This window comes from Halyomorpha halys, unplaced genomic scaffold, assembly GCF_000696795.3.
Source record: "Halyomorpha halys isolate HHAL.00 unplaced genomic scaffold, Hhal_1.1 Scaffold3390.1, whole genome shotgun sequence".
In the NCBI taxonomy this organism is placed as follows: domain Eukaryota; kingdom Metazoa; phylum Arthropoda; class Insecta; order Hemiptera; family Pentatomidae; genus Halyomorpha; species Halyomorpha halys.
Window position 1 is genome coordinate 52,529 of NW_027108388.1, and position 5,334 is coordinate 57,862.

At 32.4% G+C, this 5,334-nt stretch overlaps 1 protein-coding gene across 1 annotated transcript in view; it reads left to right on the forward strand.

Moving 5' to 3' along the window:
* The window catches only part of LOC106691823 (gamma-interferon-inducible lysosomal thiol reductase), a 4,539-nt gene extending 3,290 nt beyond the window's left edge, over nt 1–1,249 (forward strand). Inside the window, exons 4-5 of the mRNA XM_067046698.1 lie at nt 21–173; nt 1,009–1,249. The gene's annotated coding sequence lies outside the window, so the exon portion shown is untranslated. The remainder of the gene's footprint in view (nt 1–20; nt 174–1,008) is intronic.
* The last annotated feature ends 4,085 nt before the right edge of the window (nt 1,250–5,334 follow it).

Genomic DNA, 5,334 nt, shown 5'->3' on the forward strand with positions numbered 1-5,334 from the left:
ATTTGGTTACGAATTTTTAGTGTCAAGAAAAACTCTCATCAGAACTATACCAAAAAATAATAAGCTGTTACAATTCAGAAGAAGGATGGGAAATATTCGAGGAAAATGGAAAGAAAACTACTTCCTTTTTCACATTTCCTTATCGTTTTGTCCCATATATCTCTTTTAATGACGTAAGTATAAAAAAGGTTTTAGAAGTTAAACCACTAAATCTTCTCTCATTTTAAAATATATTTAAATCATGTAATAATAAATTTAATTTTGAATTACTTTTCCCTTTTACTTATTTAACAACTGTTTAATTTTTTAATAATATCTGGATAAAATTGTAAAAAATCATTATTTCATTTCGGTTGAATTCAAACAACTGTTGAAACGTTTTAATAGCCATCAAAATCATAACACATATAATTTAATGAATATAATTATTTTTACGTAGATATTATTTGTTCCAATGTATTTCACGTTTTTTTTAAACTAACAACTGTAATAAATAAAATTATTTTTACGACTTCAATATGCATGTTTTAATCTTCTTATGATGATTTCGTTGTATATTTAACAATTTTATTTTGCATATTTCTTTGTTTTTACATTTTTCTTACAGAATATTCTTAAATTGTCATCGTTTAAACATACCTTTACACTCGCATACTTGCAATATTTTAATTTCATCTTTTATCTCTCTTATGTTATTAACATATGTATTTTAAAATGTTATATTTGTATCTCATGTATGTTTCTGGAGTATTTAAGTTTGTATGTATGTTTTAAATTAATTTTACATGTACAAATTAATTTTATGCTTCAAAGTACCCTTATGTTTGATTTGAAATTAGTTACATAGTAAAAAATTATATGTTTTCAATATATATTATTATTAGTTATTTGTTGCATGCAAAATCCACTCCATTGTTATATTATGGTTTTTGTTCTGTTGTTAAAATTAATAAAAATACACCCCTATAAATAACTATATTTTCTAACTTTAGTTTTCTTTTTTTTTAGAAAGCAGACAATGATCTCTCTTTCGCTGCAGAGAAAGACTTCAGAAAGACACTTTGCAAAGTTGCTGGAGTTACTGACAAAGCTTGTGCTTCATAAAACTAGCAAGTTCGAAGCCTTTCTTGTAAAAATAAAAAAATCATTGATTCCTTGTCTGATATAGTATTGGAGCATTATATGTTATCATCGATCTAAAGGAAGTTTTATAATTGGCTGTAAATGGAAAATTAAATATTTAAGCAAATTTACAACATACATTTTTTTACTCCTTATTTCCTTTGACTGATTCTGTAATAAAAATTTTCTCTCACTCATCTTCTTCAAGATAATCTGATTATAATCTGATCTATGGCGTACCTGGATAATGACCACTAACAATCAATACGGGAATAACAAAGATAATTCACGCGAATAATCTTTATACTTACCAACTCAAAAATATAACTAGAAGTAGGAATAGGTAGCTATCTGTCTATTGCCCTAGTATATGGCCCAGCGATAGTTAGTGTTGAATTGGGAGCTGCGTTTCCTTTATGAGGATCGCTCCATAGACCTCTAACTTAGCGCAGATCGTAGTGTCCTCAAGTCATTTCAACAGGGTACCCATAACAAGGCACCAGAGCAACGGTGAAAGCTTCTCACTCTGATTATAGCAGCTGGAGCATTTACACACTCATATAACAATTCTGGCGTGCAAAGGAACGTCGGTGGCCTTCCACATTACAAACCTATACAACCAAATATGTAGGCAGTATCCAGCCAAGAGGTACCCTGGTCATTATAGCTAGTACAATGAAACCACCCGGGCACCGCTTAGTTTCCAGAATTCACGAAGGCTAAACTACTTCTAGGGGGTGGCTACTTCATTATCAGTTCTATCTTACCAATGAGGATACTACCTACGGATGAGTTGTACCTTCTATGAGACAGGACAACCCAACTGACTCCGTATAATTACAACCTGAAGCGATCTCTAGATGTAGCACATGTACCCCTGATCGGTTTCTCCCCTGAACCTCCTGGGAGCTCGGTTGAGTAGAAGATATATTAAGCCAATGTGGTTAATTAATAGAGCTTGGCCATTTTCTTATCCTCAGAGGGGAACGGACAGAAGCTCAGGTCTCTCCCTCATGGGGATTCTCCAGAATCCATCGAGCGCTTCCCTCCAGCCGTTCCAGGAGAAAATAAACCTTCGGCCGCCCCGTACTACCGGACTACCTGTGGTTATTCGTATAAGAGATGTGAACTTCACCACTCCTTCCCCCTTTGGCTTATCTTTGTACTCCTTCGACTCGACTATCTTTCTTTTCATCCTTTAAATATCGGAGGTAGCAGCTCTCAGCACCTCACCCTCCTCTCTAGGACTGCTCTAAACGGATTCTTTCAGAAGTCGACCGAAGTAGGATACAATCTTCGATAGGATATATTCACAATCATCACTTTTTTGGGGAGGCTAAGTGGAGATGATATGGTCGCACTACGATGTCCCGACAGGGTTCAGCAACCTGTTCTTTCTCCCTGACCTTGATACGTGGTTTTTTTATTTTTATTTATTGATATTTGCATCTGTATAAAAAATACAAGCTAATTTGAAGTAAGATCATAATGATATGATACAGCATGTAGAGAAACTACCCAGTAGTAGAACTCTAAAAACATTTTACAATATAAGGTCACGAGGCCATCTTCTTTTCAGGCACCTTAGAGAATTGCCTGGAATGAAAGAGGATGCAAGGCTAGAAACTAGTGGGTTTGGGTGGTTAGAGAGCTTATAATGGAAGGAATGATATCAGGTTCAGGCTAGATCGGTTACATAAGGAACATTTAGGTCTTTATGGATGGTTTTATTAGTAAAAAAATAAGAAGCGTTGAGGATTTTACGTAGGATTTTGGATTGTAAGGATTGGATACGAGAGGAATTCGAAGGTTTAGTGTAGCTCCAAAGCTCAACTCCATATGTCCATACAAACGTTATAAAATAAGATAACAAAGTAAGCAAAACGTTAACAAAAAAATAAAATTTAACTTGATATGGCTAATTATGATAATATCAATAAAAATGATCAATCATTCAGAGCAAATAAAAAATAACTATGAACAATATGAAAAAATCACAATAACTACTGGTGAAAATCAAACTAAATGTATATTCTTACTGAATTGAAAATATAAATATTTTTTAATAAAAGAAAGTTAATAAAATAAAAATCAATATAAAATAAAAGAGGAAATAATTAAATTATAAACAAAGTATGGGGTTGTAAATAAAAATAAATAAGTAAAAGATTTTTCTGCTTTAAAGATTACTCTAGACAGTTGAGTAATAAAATTATAATGTTGATTCAAGGCTATTGGTGAATCTTTAGACCCAAAATATAAATTAATTAAAGGCAAATCAAGGCTCTTGAAGCCAATTGGTGTTGAATTGAAATGAAGCTGGGTAGACATAGTCTTGTTGGGAGGTGAACATATTGAACAAGAGCCGGAAAGAAAAAAAGGCAGTTATTTCCCCGAATTCCACTAATTTTTCATTCGGAGCTCTATATCTTAAAAACTACCAACAACACTAGAAAACCTAGGAACACATTAAAGAAGAGTAAATTTGCTGAAATATTAGCCCTAATAGAGCTATTTACGTCCAATAGTTCTCGAGATATAGCTTTTTAACAAGCAAAATTTCTTAAAAATCTACTGAGATTAGTTGTTAGTTAATTTATTTTGAGAAATCTATATCTGAGGAACTATGTGACGTACAGATGTCTATTAGCACTCAAATTAAACTTAGTATAATGGATTGTAAAGACGTTTATGGCCTTTACCTTTGTAGGAATAGTAGTTTTCATGATATATGCTAAAATAAATTGATTTATAGTTGTTCGGACCATAAGTTTGATTTATGAAAAACTTCATTTCAGAAACCATTTGACGTACAGAACCAGCGCTCAAATTATGGCTAGTTAAATTCACTATAAAATAGTTAATAATATTTATCTTTGTAGGACTTGTAGTTTTTATGATAATTTAAAAAGTCAACTCACAAAATATTAATTTCTAGTTGTTCATATAAAATGTTGGATTTTTGAAAAATATATCTCTAGATCCAAAAGACGCACATATGTCTGCCAACACTGAAAATAAAGGAAATTTAACTTACTATAAGGTAGTTTATGACACTTATCTTCGTAGGGGTAGTAGTTTTTATGATATTCACATATGAATATAAATTTGGCAAATAAAAATTTGTCCAAACAACTATAAATCAATTCATATTAGCAAATTTCATGAAAACTATTACTCATACAAAGATAAACATCATAAAACTACTTTATAGCTCATTAAACTAGCTTTAATATGAGTGCTAATAGCACCTGTACGTCAAATGGTTTTTGATTTTTAGTTATAGATTTTTCAATAGAAATTCACTACTGATCTTTCAGTACGTCCCATACAACATTTTTATGAAATGTTACTTTTTAAAAAGCTATATCTCGAAAATTATTTAACGTAAATAACTCTATTAGATCAAATTTACTATTCTATAAATGACGTTTTCTTAGGTTTTCTTGTGCTGTTCCTACTTTTTAAGATATAGAGCTCCTAAGGAAAATTTTATCGGTTTGAAACCCCCGCCATTTTTTATTCCCTGCCTATACTTGGCAGTCTCATCAATTCTGGCTAGTAATTATACATAGTTTTCATTAAAATAATCAAAAATTAGGATGAGATAGCTGCCTTTTCTCTCCTCTTGGACTCTTGTACTAATACGGCAGGGGCGGAATTAGGTTAATACATACCATAAAAACATTCCTATTTTCGTTTTATATACATGATCTATGTATATGGATATAAGTTACGGCCAGTGAGATATCAGCTTACAAAGGCCATATCAGCTGATCTACTCGACATGATCGAACATGTGTGTGTATGTAAGAGGTACTGGACCCATTATAGGCAGTCTTGTTTACCCATTCAGTGAGTGATATTCCACTAACCTTTTCTCTTTCTTATCTGTTTTATCCGCGAACACATAACGTACATATGAACATAAACTTGTATATCTGTTTTTTTTTTAAATAATATTCATTATAGCTGTTATAAAATATTAATTATAAGATGTTGGCCAGAACACTACTCATTCATTAAGTTGCCATTAATTTTATCCTCGCTGTTCCTCTGTAAATACGAGTAGAGAGAAAATGGGGGAGCTGGGGCGTCGATTTGGGCAGCCAATCAGAAGCCAGCACTTTGATGAAGTCACACATGGCGGGAGATTTGAATTCAAATATTCGGCTCGACCCACCCTTAACCACCCACGTGGTCTGTCACGTG